We start from the raw sequence: 14,530 nt of genomic DNA, 5'->3' as shown, positions 1-14,530 counted from the left end.
TCCTAGTAGCTTTTATGAAAGTGTTTTTTAGTACATTTATGTAAGTAATAGCTGAACATGCCTTGCCTTAATAAATGAAAAAAACCTGTAAATTTAAATATAATCCAGTAGAATCCAGAAGATGAAATTCTACAAAAGTTTGGAAAGTATAAATTAGTGTTGTCATGGAAACCTTACTTGATATTATCCACAAGCAGCCAAAACAGTTCTTGCTTAGGAACTATCAGACAATAAATGAGTTTACATATTTAATGCCACAAGCCAGTACTAAATAACATTTTTAAAGACTTTTATTTTTAGTCTTTGAGGCAGCAGATTTATATTTTCTCCTTGAGTGCTCCCAAGTTTGAGATGACACTTTATGGGGGCTATGGTACACGGAGCTGATCAATTGTGTCAAAAGCTGAGAAAGGCAGAAGCTGAGTGTGTGTACTGAATACAGTCTGCCACTCAGATTTCACAGGGAATACAAAGAAGAAAGGACTAAGACCTGCTAGGACAGGTCATTAGCAGTCTTGGCCGATAACATCTTCTACTTTTTCCTTTAATGAGTACAGGCCTGCCCACATTCCTGTAATAAAGACCTGTCCATCAGAAGTGGCAGCACGTCAGATTAGACTATTTCACTGCTCCTTACAACACTTCAGGAAGGATTTCCTCTGTTAGGAGCTGGCTGGCAATCACTGTAATGCATGAAAAGTCAGCCCACACTGAGAACAATATTGCCTCTAATCAAAATCATCTTTATTTAGTGTACTAAAGCTTTTCCCTTCTTGTAGCAACAAAGGCTCCAACAAAAGAATTTCCCAAACACTCACAGTTGAGGAAAGACTGGTTCCAACGTGAGTATTAAAAAAAATATCTGTCCCTGGTGTTTCATTTGTATATGAATCTTCTTTTTCAAAGCATTTTAGTGAATTCCTCTATTTGTAATTTATCAGCAAAGAATAGAAATAAATGTTTATTTTGACAGCAGTGCACCTGAGTATTGAGAAATTCAAAAACTCTGCATTGCTTATTGCTATGTTATCCTGTTAGAAGGTGTAAACAAGCCTTTTCTCCCCATGGCCTCATGCTGTACCTAAATCCCAGATGAATATTTTCACAAATGCAAACCGTTAGGCAGGACTAGATTTAAGCAAAAGGTAAAGGCCCAGCTTTTTGGTCTTTTTTTACCATGGAAAGGCTAGGTTCTAGGCTTCCTGATCTGGATTTATTATTCTCTTATTAGTCTCAGATGAGGATCTACAAAACCATTCAACCTAAGAATCACCTAATAAGTTTGAGTTGTACCTTCCATAACACTTGCATTTAAGGCCCTGGTGCTGGGCACTTTATATTTTATCTTGTTTAGTTGTAACAAAATCGTAACAACAACAGTAAAGAACCCAGTAGGTTTTATTAATTTCAGTTCATCATGGAAAAAACCTGAAGTTCAGGAAGATTGAACAACTTAAGTTCATATAGCCAGCCAATTACAGGAGTCAAAAGCAGGTCTTTCAAGTGACAAAGCTCATCTCTTTCCTTCAAATAATATTCTCTGAGGAAAGAAAACATTTTATGAAAGGAGAGCTTCCTGCTTATTAGAGAACAAACAAGAAAGAAACTACTGATATTTGAAGCACCCTTTTCAACAGCATGGATTCTAAAATCAAATGATAAGGGTTTCTCATTCACTTTCTCATTCACTCCTAAGACCAGCCTTCTTATGCAGACAAATAATTTTTTTTAAATAATGAAAATAAGTTGCACATATATACAAATGGAATCCAGAAAATAGCCTGGAAAAGTGGTATAGTTTAGATATTGTCCCCAAAGGTTCACTGTCCCCAAAGGTTCACGGGTTGGGAGCATTGTCCTTACTGTGGCAGTCATAGGGTGTGAGGTCTCCTGGGAAGTCCTTCGGACATTGCAGGATGGGGGGGATACCCTGGGAAGGAGTTCTGTCATTCAGCCTTTTTCTCTAGCTTCATGTTTTGAGATAAGACCTCTTCCTTAACATATGTAGTCTGCCATCTGTCATGGAGCCTTCACAGTGCTATTTTGTCCTGGGAAGTCCTTCGGACATTGCAGGATGGGGGGGATACCCTGGGAAGGAGTTCTGTCATTCAGCCTTTTTCTCTAGCTTCATGTTTTGAGATAAGACCTCTTCCTTAACATACGTAGTCTGCCATCTGTCATGGAGCCTTCACAGTGCTATTTTGTTTGAACTTTAAGCCTCCTAAACTGTGAGCTAAATAAATTTTTAACTTGTCACAGGTACTTTTGTTGTAGTAACCAAAACAGACTACTAGGACCAGTATGTAGGCAAATTATTCAATTCTATATAAAAAAAAAAATCTATCAACATGGTAGTAGGTGTCACTACTGAGTCAAGAGAGCAACAGTGATTGAGCCCTAGAGTCTGCTGTTTAGAGCCAACACTACTGTCCCAAAAAGGCTTGAAGAAATATGACCAAGCCCTTACACAAAATGATTTGAGGTTACCATACAAAAATTTAAAGCTAGCAACAAATAAATATGGGAGACAAAGGAGAAGCCAGCATATAACATGAAAACTTGGATACACCAGAACAAGGCTGTTATGCCTATGAGTATAATGCACAGTAAACCAATGGTGAATCACATAGGTGGATGTGACAAAGCTCCAAGCAAAATTATGAGGCCCCGAGTTTTAAAAAGGAGTATGAACATTTCCCTTTAATAGTCTTTTCTTTCTTTCTTTCTTTCTTTCTTTCTTTCTTTCTTTCTTTCTTTCTTTCTTTCTTTCTTTCTTTCTTTCTTTCTGTTAGTCCTGGGGCCTGAACTCTGGGCCTGGGCCCTGTCCCTGAGCTCTTCAGCTCAAGGCAAATGCTCTACCACTTGAACCACAGCACTACTTCCAGTTTTCTGGCAGTTAATTAAAGGTATGAGTCTCACAGACTTTCCTGCCCGGGCTGACTTTGAACTGAGATCCTCAGATCTCAGCCTCCTGAGTAGCTAGAATTACAGGCGTAAGCCACTGGCATTGAGCTAAGAAAGTCTTATACAATGCCTACTATGTAAATCAAACCAGAACCACTATTCCAATTGAAATCAAAAAGGGAGGAGGCTCTTCTCAGAACCTTAGTGCTAAACAGTCACATTGCAGACTGGGGCTGAGTCACTGTTTACCAGTTTCAGACTTCCCTGAAATCTAATCTCCTTAATTTTTTCTTGTGAAGGGGAAGAGAAGAGAGGATTTGTACTGGAAACCCAGCCCCCACAGAAGGAACAGTGGGGGTAGGAAGGGAATAACAGCTTTATTGAGGTATCACTTGCATACCATGAAATTCATCCGTTTGAAGTTTACAATTCAGAGACTTCGTACATTTATAACACTGTGTAGCCATCACTGCAATCCTATTACAGACCATTTCCATCCCCCTCATAAGCCCCCCATATCCCTTTAGAGTCGTCCTCTGTCTTCACTACCAGGCATTACTAATCTGCTTGCCATCTCTATAGATTTTCCTTGGTTGACATTTCATGTAAATGGGGCCATACCATCATTTAGCATAATAGTTGAACTTTTCTCTTGACAGTCTTGGTTTCTCACTGCCTCCAGAAGGGCTTCTTCCTTTTACTCCAATCTGATATAAACTTGGTTTCCTAGCACTGGTTGGATTTTCCACTGTGAACACAGCGCTCTCTATATCTAATCTTCCAAGTCTTTCTGATGGCTCACATAACCTTCCCTTATAGCCTTTTGGGCCAACAGATGGCTACTTTCAGTGACTTAATGCTTAACTAACTTCTGTACAGCCCTTACCACCAGTATTTTTGTCACCTAATTTTGTTTGATGTACAATGACTGTATGCTGTATATATTACTGACTCAAGACTGATTCATTAACTTGCTCAGGATCCTGGAGCTCAACAGTGAGGGGCCTGAGATTTAACCAACTTGGCAATATCAACGGCAGAATGGGAGATCTCAGAGACCTGGCCTTCAGCATCTCACCATGCCCTCAAGCAGAAGTCTTCCAAGAATAAGGAATGAGATTCTACTTTCCCTTCCCTTCTACCTCCTTTATACCTCAAACCTCCCTCTGCCACACTGTAAGAACTCCTGCTCCCCACTCCTGAGGGTGACTGCAGAGACAGATGTCCTTTAATGGTGCTTTCCACACTGTGCACATCAGATGTACAGCTCCTGGCTGTAGTGTTCAGAATCTGTCTCTCTGATTCTAAATCTTACCCAAAGCACTTTATACCTCTGGATTTGAGAGACTGAACAATTGCTGCTTCTCTTTACTATAGGGTAGACTTCATCATTCCAAAGACTCATAGGCTTGGTGTGTACAGTACACAACGCCTGGCCATGCAAAAATGTTCTGTAATACTGCTGTCCAGCAGAATGCTAATGTGAACCACACAGGTGATTTTAAATTTTCTAGTAGCCAGGTAAAACATTGTGAAATTAATTTTAATAGTGTATTTTACCTGGCCTATTATATCTAAAGTATTACTATTTCAACATGTAATCAATATTAAAATATATTGATGAGATATTTTACATTCTCTTTTCTAATTTATAATAGCAACTCTAATTTGAGCTAGCCTAGGTCGACAGCCTTGCGCAGCAGTGACTATAGTAGACAGAGCACAGTTCCATAATCTCTCTTCTAATTTCATTTTTTAACCACTGGTTGCCTTTTCACAGTGAGTATGCTATGAGCTGAGCTAGACAGTAGGGCCCAAGATTGTAACAGGCCACACTGATACACACCCAGCTCACAATGGAGCTGTTGTATCAGGTCAGGGGGCTTCATCTTCATCTTTCACATGCAGTGACTGTGATGAAAAACTTTGAGAAGCACAGTCACGATCCGATTTGTCCTTTTGAAAGACAGCAGTGTGGGAAAAGGATTGGACAGAGGGCAGAAAGCCCAGTTATAAGCTGCCATAATAATCCACAAGAGAAGGACTGAGGGCCTGAACCAAAGCAAAAGAAAAGACACTATTCCAGAGTTCAAAAAGAAAATCTCTAAGGGCTCAGTGGTCAAGAAAATATAGAAGTGAAGAAGAGAGAAAAATCCAGAGCCAACTTTAGATTTTAAACTTGGGTCATTACTTGAGATTGAAAACATAAAGGAATACTGTATGCTAGAGTTGGAAAAGTAGAGTTATGAACTCACTGAGTTGAAGACACCTGAGGCAGATAACAGAGAAGCATTCCCGATTAGATACACAGATGTAAAAACCAGTGGCACACGTGATAACAGAAGCAAACCACCACAGACGTGCTATCTTGGGGCAAATGTAAAGAGCAAGCAGGAAAGTGGCGTGTGGGGATGCTGAGGTTTGAAAGGAGGAAAGGAACCTACAAGGAGATCCAAGGCAGAGTGGTTGAATAAAAGACAAAATTCAGGAGACAAAGATGACTTAAAAAACAGAGAAGGAGAGTGCTCAATACCTGCAAATCCAGGTGAAAAAACAGAAGAGAATCCTGGAAAACAGATCTGGTGGCTTGCAAAACACAGAAATTGGCAGGAAGGTAGAGACTTGTAGGGAAAAAAGAGGTACAGGAAACGCATGAGGACCTGTCCTTCAAAGATCTGCCTTCTAAGCTGAGGAATGGGATTAACATATCAGACCAAGAAAGGTACCAATAGGATATTGTCTAGTTTTCTAATTTTTATAAATGTGAAAAAGACCTATATGTTCATGCACTAGACAGAAAGGTTGGTTGAGTTCTTGAAGAAAAGAAATAATAAAGCAAGATCTTCGAAGACGCAAGAGGGTTGGCATCCAGAAAGGTCAATCTCATATGGACAAAGGGAGAGAAAGGGGATGAGGAAGAGCTCAACATTTATAAGGAAGGTCATTACCAGGGCAAAACTATTTTCACTAGTTTTCCAGAGCTCTGAATCTGTGGGCTTGCTACATCCTAAGCCTTTTGCATACGAACTTCACGTCAGGTGATACTGAGCACCTGTAGTGTCACAATGGTTGTTGGTAGCTAGTAGCCTTTTTGGTCAGTGTCTGTGCACAACAGGTAAATACTTTCACCATCACTGTGTTTTTGCTCACAGGGTGGTTTAAGAAAAACAAAAAACAACAAAACAGGAGCTTGGAAGTCAGACAGCATGCATAGTCATCTGCCACTTATCAACTTGTCAGACACAGTAATCAAGTTTTGTATCTCCCCTTGAGCTTCAGTGTTCTCTTTTCAAAAGGACATATATTATCTTTATTGCCAGGTCACTCACTGTGAGGTTTAAGTGAGGTCATCAGTAAATGATGATGATGATGATGGTGTGTTTCCAATTAGTCCTGAATCTCTAGGAGTGATGCTAACAAGTTGGTTGTCTGCCACAGTTTAGCATCTTACTTCTTAAGAACAATTAAATGAGGCCTAGTGACAAGTAAGGGACCTTAAAAATCCAAATGGCCATTAGATGTTTGTACCCTTTATTTCACCACAGTACAGGGGTAGTCTCTGGCTTCAAAGTGCTGGGGTTTGGTAGCTGCTTGACAAATGACTAGCTACTAACGTTTCTAGGTAAGCATCAGTTTTGCTTTGGCAATAAAATGGGGATAAATGTATGTTCTTTACAGAACTGATTTAAGGATGAAATGACACCGTGTGTAATTAAATGACATTGCCTAATACAGACTGTGCTTGTACACATTTAGTGATGGGGGAACAGTCAACTTTTCTTACACGGATCCCAAATCTGCCTTACTAAACTTTATACCTATTGGTCCTACTTTTAAAGTCCATGGAAGTACTTCTACAGAATCAGGATGAGAACTAACAATGTGTTTACTCACTTACAGAGGTAGTTATTTAATGCCCCACAGAGGACTGACCATTTATAACCACAATCTGGTATGGGCTTGTTATTTCTTAAACTACTGTAAAGGTGTCAGTCTTCAGTGCCATTCTATAATGGAGGAGGCCTTTTTGAGTATTCTAAGCAAGCTGAGTGCTATCCAGGAAAACATTGGTTAGAGTGCTTATAAGATTTATTTTGTGCTTTTTGTCATGGTCAGCTCAGCACTTGGCATCACACATAATTGTTATAGATATCTTTATATCCATTAGGTTCCATTATTGAACACTGAAGACCACCAACACCAAGACAATTCTTGCTGGGTTTCAGCTTAAAACTACCAGGCAACTGATGTAAACAAAAACCCAACAATTCAGGTCTCTGATTCCCACATCACCCAGGCACCCTTCCCCCATACTGAGAGTCCAATAAATAGCTATTGAAAAGTTACCCAATCCTTTACACAATCATCCCAAGTTAACTATCATTCCAGAAGATTTCTATACCTCACCTCCACAAACAGAAGGAAGATTTCTCGTCTGAACTCTTGTAGACTTTTGTTTTAGAGATGCTTATGTTATTTCTCCTGATAGAATATCTTCAGCAGAGACTGTACCTTGTCCAAAAAAAATGTCTTACTGGGTCTGAAGAATTAAATTTTGCTCTGTATACAACATAAAAGAAGTGGCAAACTTCCCTCTATCATCACCTTCTACCCTCAGATGGGTGATTTTGCATTTCAATTTACAAGGATGCATTTAAATGAAAGGTGAGGCAGCACTAATATATTCTAGAATTTTAAGGCTGATTAATCAAACCTGTATATAACTGATAACTGTAGCCTAATTGTTTTATGTATAAAATGCTGGCATCAAGCCTAAGCTTTTTCTTTTTTTGCTCACTACAGGGACCCATCACTTCACCTTAAAATAACTACAGCCTTCTTAACTCTAACTCACAACTGCCAGACTTCATCATTATCTCAACTCAGAAATGCCGAGTACTCAGAATCCTTACAGCTGATGAATGGAGAGGTTGATTAGAACCACTGAAGGAAAAGGGAAAAAACTCCTTGACAAATGCCTCCTTCAAATGCGGGCCTCTTTTATCCAATGTCAACATTAATTCTGACGTTAACAAATATTTATTGAGGTCATGATTCAGTGTCAGGCTGTAAGGTAGGCTCTCAAAATATACTGGTGAACAGCATGGGAAGAGTATCAAAGGCCATCATTTATAAACAAATCACGTTCTAGTTTATTTATTCTATAACTATACTTATCAAGTGCATGTTATAGCCAAGGGCCCAAATGGATGGTTCAACAATAGAAGAAAAAGTACATCAGAGGCTTCAAGGACCTTGCAATCTAGTCAGGAGAGCACAAAGGAGGAACTCAAAGTATAAAGACCTAAGGCCTAAAGAATGATGCAGACAAAAGGGCAGAAGTGAAGTAAACTAAGGAGAGTAACATGATCAGGGCCTGAATTTGAACAATGACATTTGGTCAGAGAAAAAAATGAAAAAGACATTCTAATAGAGAGTAAACAAAAGGATAGAGGGAAACATGAGCATATCATCTTAGAAAGGTAGTGAGAGCCACTTAGTAGGAAGAGAAAGTTTATGTTAGAAAGAAGTATAAAGTACAATTTAAAGGTTAAATTTGAGCAAGACTATTAGGTACATGAAAGGCCCAGGTTGAGAAGCTGGACTTTATGCCAACAGCAAGACGGCTAGACAGAACCATGGAGAGTATCTGAACTGTAGGTATTCTCCAATGTATTGTGGGGCCTCAATAAATCCATTTTAAGATGGAAATACTGTTAAGTAAAAAGTATATTTCAAGCACCTACCCTCAACTTCATAGCTCAGCCTGTCTTCCTTAACCATTCTCAGAACACTTACTTTAGCCTGCAGCTGGGCAAAATAATCAAATGCAAAATCTATTTCATAAAAAGTGTGTAATCTCTCAGGTAATATTGACTCTGTCCTAAAAACATGACAAAACAGTACACTGTAGAGTATCCATCATTTCTTCTCCTGGACTCATGGCTAACTGGGAGCTGGATTGTTCAGCATCACAGTAAGACTACCAGCATCACATCACATACTAGCCAAGAAAAGAAGAAAACCCAAGGTATGGTTTCTACTGAATGTGTATCACTTTTGCAACATTATAAAGTTGAAAAGTCCTAAGTCAGACTATCCTTTGTTGGGAATTATCTGTATTGGAAACAGAACTAGCTTTAGAACCAGATTAGCCCATTTTGGTGAGACATCTCTGGAGACTGGAGCAGAAGTGTTTGAGAGAGGCTGGTATAGTCGAAGTGCACACAGAGGAGAAACTCAATTACAGAGAGACCAGGATGTAGAGGACTATAATGATCATTAACAAACAGAGATAGTTATACCTGTGCTCCAAGGGAGAGTGAAGATGGAAAAGAGAAATGTGGGCTAGTGAGAAGGAGATGGAAAACCATACCAAAGGAAGACTTTAGAGGACTTGATATAGTCCCCAGAGGGAAAATAAGTCAAGTAGCTCCTATACCATCAGTCTGGTTGATCCAGAGAAAACTGAAAACACTTAGAAATGGAAAAGTCTTTTCATCATCAGAGGAATAAGTTTAGCAGAGAATATGCAAAGTATGTTATCAGATCTGTAGCCTTTGGCCTGAGAATAGGACACCCACCATGCAAAATCTATTAAGCAATTGGATACATGGAAATGGAGTCCATATCAGTACTAGCTAAAGATCTGTATGAGGCCAAAAAAGATCACATTTAAGAATTTTCGTCATTAAAAAAATTAAAGTGCCAGTTACTAAACAAGAAAAATGGAAATTATATAGACATGGCAAAGATTTATCTTAACAGATTATTTTTCTCAGCTATGATACTTAGGGGATCCTATCTATTACAACAACCATGAAGGAAAGAATAAACTTCTGTAGAAATCCAACATATGGCCTATTTACATAACAAGCATCACAACTCTAAATTAGCCATTTTGATGTGTCAAGAAAATAACACCTTTGTAGCTGACTACTTCAAAAAAGGGAAGAAGAATAAAGGTTTGTTTTCCTTCTATAATTATGTTTACTTGGGTTTTAACTGTTTGTGTAATGAAAATCCTATTTTAATTGCATGGTTACACTTTAAGGTAGAACAGTAATAAAATGAACCGGTTAGGTGAATTACAACTATTCAGAGATCAATACAAGGAACCAATAACTTCAAGCTGTCCATATGATGTATCTGTCCTCACGTCCTATGTCATGCTTATAAAAGTGACTACCCTATGTACAGAAATTACAATAGCCATTACATTCAATGATCACGGTCAAATAACAGTGAAAATACCACAGGAGAGGAAAGCAACACCAAACAGCATGCACAGAACAGTGACTAAGCAGCACCTGTTTGAGGCACACAAAACTCACTCCACTCTTGTCATATGGTGAGACAGGTGGTAGCAGCCTCATCAAAACTGTAACCAAAAGTTCTTGTCCTTGACTCTCTTCGTAAAATTTCTACTGAAATTGGGAAAGACAGTCAAATGAAGAATGCCCATCTATGCACCTCTAATACAGATCCACGAATGAATACTTGCTGTTTAATGATAGCACAATTTTACTGGCTGTAGACTGAAAAACTGATAAAAAAAAAAAGTAGGACTAGCAGTGAGACATTTCTAAACCTTAATTTCTGGTGGAAAGTATTACCATTTCCATGTTGTAGGAATAGCTACTTGTGACCTACAAGGTGCTTCAGACTGGCAGTGTTTCAAAGGCTTCCAAGATGTATTTAGTTCCCTAGGTCATTGCTGACATGGTGCAGCAGCTTCACAAGCAGGCAGACACATCTCTCCACAAAGGTAGGTTGAAAATTAATGGGAACCCAGAAACTTAACAATTTAATACCTTCTACAGGGGGCTCCCCCCAAACAAAATGAATACAAAATAAGTATCAATCGTCTTGCCTGCCCAAATGCACACATTAAATAAGCTGATTCCTAGGAAATTGTTTAATATTTTGCCAGTGATTACACACTCCTTTCCCAAGATGTCCAGTTCTTACTAACCTCTTAAGTATTCTATGCATTGAAGTGACTGCATTTGTCATGCAGATTATCTTTTGGAGCTAGTTTCCTGTGTGTATGCAAGCGAGTGTGCACATGATGTGTTTAAAATCACACAGAGTGGAATTTGACATTATTTTCTACCCTGCTGCTCCACAGAAAAGGTTTTAACCTAGCTTGAGCTTCTTCCAAAGCTTTAATCAGAGATTGCAGTATCACTTGCCTCATCCAAATAGAAAATCATTCCCATAGTTGACTTTTCCCTATCAAGGACCCAACAAACATTAGACACAGATATTTTCAAACAGTAGTTTCTTGATAAGCCGGCTCCCATCTACACAACACAATGCTGTCTGGTTAAGTAGCAATTTCATAAGGCCACATAACATTTTATCCAGAAGGCAACTTTATTTGAAGGGTAGCTTTCAAAATAATTGGTTTTACTACTTGAATAGTCTTTTCTATTTCTGGCTTCCTGTCCTTTCTTTTCCCTGCCATACTGCACATCTGCTTAATCTCTAGGAAACAAAATCAGAGTAGCAATGAATTGTTCCTTTAAGACCAAATAAAACCATGTTATAAAAGGTCAGGTCACAGGACCCTACACTTCCAAACGCAGCACAAAACCCCTTTATCTGCATAGGTTCTAAAATTTCTGCTGTTTTTTTTTAAGTCTGTGGGCTTGCAAGGAGGCTTGAATACTTTTTTAATTTTTTCAACACTCAAGTATAAATATTACACTCCCACCATTTTATGTTAAGGGAAGAAGCTGTGTTTGAAGTTCAAGGGTTTCCACTAGTTCTCAGGCTACAGAGGCTGTAACACACTCAAAGCAATACAAAAAGAATCCTTAATGAAAGCGTCAGGTCTCCAAAACCTTGGCATCTGCTAAAACCAGGGCTGCGGGGAGCCCACGGGCCCCTCAAGTTCACCAGCGCACACAGCAAGCCCCGCCAAGCACGGGAAGATGGGAGCCTTCGGTCTCATCCCAGTCCGGGTGAAGTCTGGGTTCTGCACCCCGAGGTCTGCAGAACGCACGGCCCCCGGGGCAGAGCCTCAGAGCCAGGGCAGAGCGCAAAACTCAAGTTGTTTCTGCGTCTGGAAAACCGCCCTGGGTCTTCGGCTCCCCGACCCCGGGTCCACCCGCCCAGGCCCGCTTCATTCCGCACCCAAGGGCGCCGGGCGTCCACAGCCATCACTCGGCCGGTCCACGACGCGCCGAAGCGAACGCGGGGGGATCCGGCACCGGGGAACCTGGCACGGGGGGCTGCGGGGGACCTGCATCGGCTCTCGACGGGGAACCCCACAGCCGGCCCGCACCCCTGGCCAGGACCTGAGGGCTGCGGTGGGCGGCCCCCCAGCTCGGCGCCGGACGGTGGCGCGCGGCGGGAGGGGAGGGTCCAGTGCCGCTCGGCAGTGCCAGGGGGCGCCCGCGCGGAGCAGGGCAGAGCGGGGACCGCAGCCGCGGGCCATCCCGATCCGGGGCGGGCGGGTCTACGTCGAGCGCGGCGGCAGCACGCTGGCCCCGGGCGCGCGGAAGGGCGCCGAGCCCGCGCCTCCTCCCGCTCAGCCGCGCCGGGCCGGGGCAAAGGAAGGACGGCGACCGCCGCGTCCGGTCGGCGCGGAGCGCGGGCCACACCCAGAGCCCCGGGAAGCCAGCGGCGGGGAGGTGGGGGGGGGGGGGGCAATCCGGGGAAGGGAGGGAGGACCTGGGCGTCGGGGCTGCAGAACGCGCGGCGGGGCCGGGCCGAGCCTCCATCCCGGCCGCACAGGCCCCGCCGTGCCCCGCGTCCCGGCCCGGCGGGCGAGGAGTGGGTCCGGGACAGCGGCCGAGGGGGCTCCTGGCTTACCTCGATGCCGAGCGCGGCCGCTCTGGTCCCGGGCCGGGATTGGGGACCGGGGGCGCGGTCGCGGGGAAGGCGGAGCGGCGGCGGCGGCCCCTGCGGCGCAGAGGGCGGGCCGGGAGGGAGCCGCTGCTGGGCCGCGCGCCCGTCCCGAGCTCGCCCCGCGCTGCGAGCGCTCGCGGCGGAGGCCACGGTCGGCTCGGCACCCCCGGGCTGGATTCCTTCAGTGCCCCAAGTGCGGCTCGGCGGGCTCCACGCCGCGCCCCCGCCCGCCCGCCCGCCCGCCCCGCGGTGTCACTCACCAGGCGCACACTCCCGAGCCAGCCCGCGCCCCTCGCTCCCGCTCGCACACACACAGCGCGGCTCGCGCCTCTCCCGGGTTTTGTATCCGCTCACACGCACGTTCTGACACAGATCCCGTCCCCCCCCCCCCCCCGCCCTCCCTAGCTCCTTTCCCACCCTACTTTCTAGAAGGATCCCCATGCAGCTTCCGCACTTTGCTTGGCTTGCCCCACACCAACCTCCTCTCCTCCCGCCCCCCCCCCACCTCCACCTCACTGAAAACTCCCCTTGTTCGGTGTGGGTTTATTTTTTCTTCCCTCCCTCCCCCCAAAAGATTGTGATCCAACCCGCACGGAGTAGCCAGAGAATCATCTTTTCCTACCCAGGGAAAAGAACTTTGCTTTCCTCCAGCACCGTCTGCAAACACGATGCTTCTGGTTCTGGACAGTAGGAATGCTTTCTGCGGAATGAGCTGAACTCAAAAACTGTAAACACAGATCGTTGATTCCGAAATGCTCCCCCTCCCCAAGACATCAGGCCGGGGGACGGGGGGGTGTGGGGGCGGGGGCAGGATCGACCTCGGAACTCCAGCTACCCCAGCGTGTTCTGACCGCCTTGCCCTCGCTGAGGATCGCTGGCTGGGCGCCGGGCGCCGGGCGCCGGGAGCCGCGCAAGCCGAGCTCCAGGTGCACGCTGCGGGCATCGGCCCTAGGGTTTTCTGCCTAGGCGTGTGGTAGTGAAGGGGGGGGGGGGGGGGAAGGCAGGTTCTCAATCATTATTCTTGAGGGAAGCACTTGAGGGAACACACCTCTTCCCAGAGGCAGTGGGGGGTGAAATACACGCAGCCTCCCCCCCCCCCCCCCCAGTTTAATTCTGAAGCTGGACTTCCAAGCCTAGCTTTTTCTCAGGACCAGTAACTGTGTCTCTCTCAGCAGCTTCATGGGTGTCAAAGCTCCTTACAAATACCAAACCAGAGGTCGGTTTTATGCCTCTCAAGCTCCAGACTGTAGTGGGTCACCGCCTGTACACCAGAATCGTCCATCATCCTACTTCAGGGATTCATAATTTGAAATAAAGTGTTACCTTTCAGGTCAAGTTCAAATCTGCTCATATATCATTCCTTGTTGACAAAGCACTTATTTTGTTAACTGCCTTGGAGTGGTGGTTCTCCACAGGTTATCTCCACACTGGATTGTTGTGTGGATCACAAAGTTGTTCTATAAGCATGTTCTGATTTAATCAAACATCTCCATTGGGGAACCTGTGTGTGTGTGTGTGTGTGTGTGTGTGTGTGTGTGTGTGTGTTCACTTTTTCACTCAAGGCTAGCTCTACCACTGGAGCCATACCTTCATTTCTGGCTTTTTGCTAGCTAAATGGAGATGAGTCTCAAAGACTTTTCTGCTAGGGCTTGCTTTGACCTGGGACCCTCAGATCTCAACCTACTGAGCAATTTGGATTACATGAACCACTAGTACCAGCTTATCCTTTTTCACAAATTAAAAAAAAATAGAGACTCAGAGGGGTTAA

At 43.7% G+C, this 14,530-nt stretch overlaps 1 protein-coding gene across 1 annotated transcript in view; it reads right to left on the bottom strand.

The window, feature by feature from the left end:
• Positions 1-13,099, bottom strand: part of Spats2l (spermatogenesis associated serine rich 2 like) — a 167,297-nt gene extending 154,198 nt beyond the window's left edge. The window contains exon 1 of the mRNA XM_042667030.1: positions 13,023-13,099. The gene's annotated coding sequence lies outside the window, so the exon portion shown is untranslated. The remainder of the gene's footprint in view (positions 1-13,022) is intronic.
• Positions 13,100-14,530: the final 1,431 nt, after the last annotated feature.

The sequence above is a fragment of the Dipodomys spectabilis genome, unplaced genomic scaffold (assembly GCF_019054845.1).
Source record: "Dipodomys spectabilis isolate Male_0828 unplaced genomic scaffold, ASM1905484v1 ptg000373l, whole genome shotgun sequence".
NCBI lineage: Eukaryota > Metazoa > Chordata > Mammalia > Rodentia > Heteromyidae > Dipodomys > Dipodomys spectabilis.
This window is presented reverse-complemented; position numbering and strand designations above follow the sequence as displayed.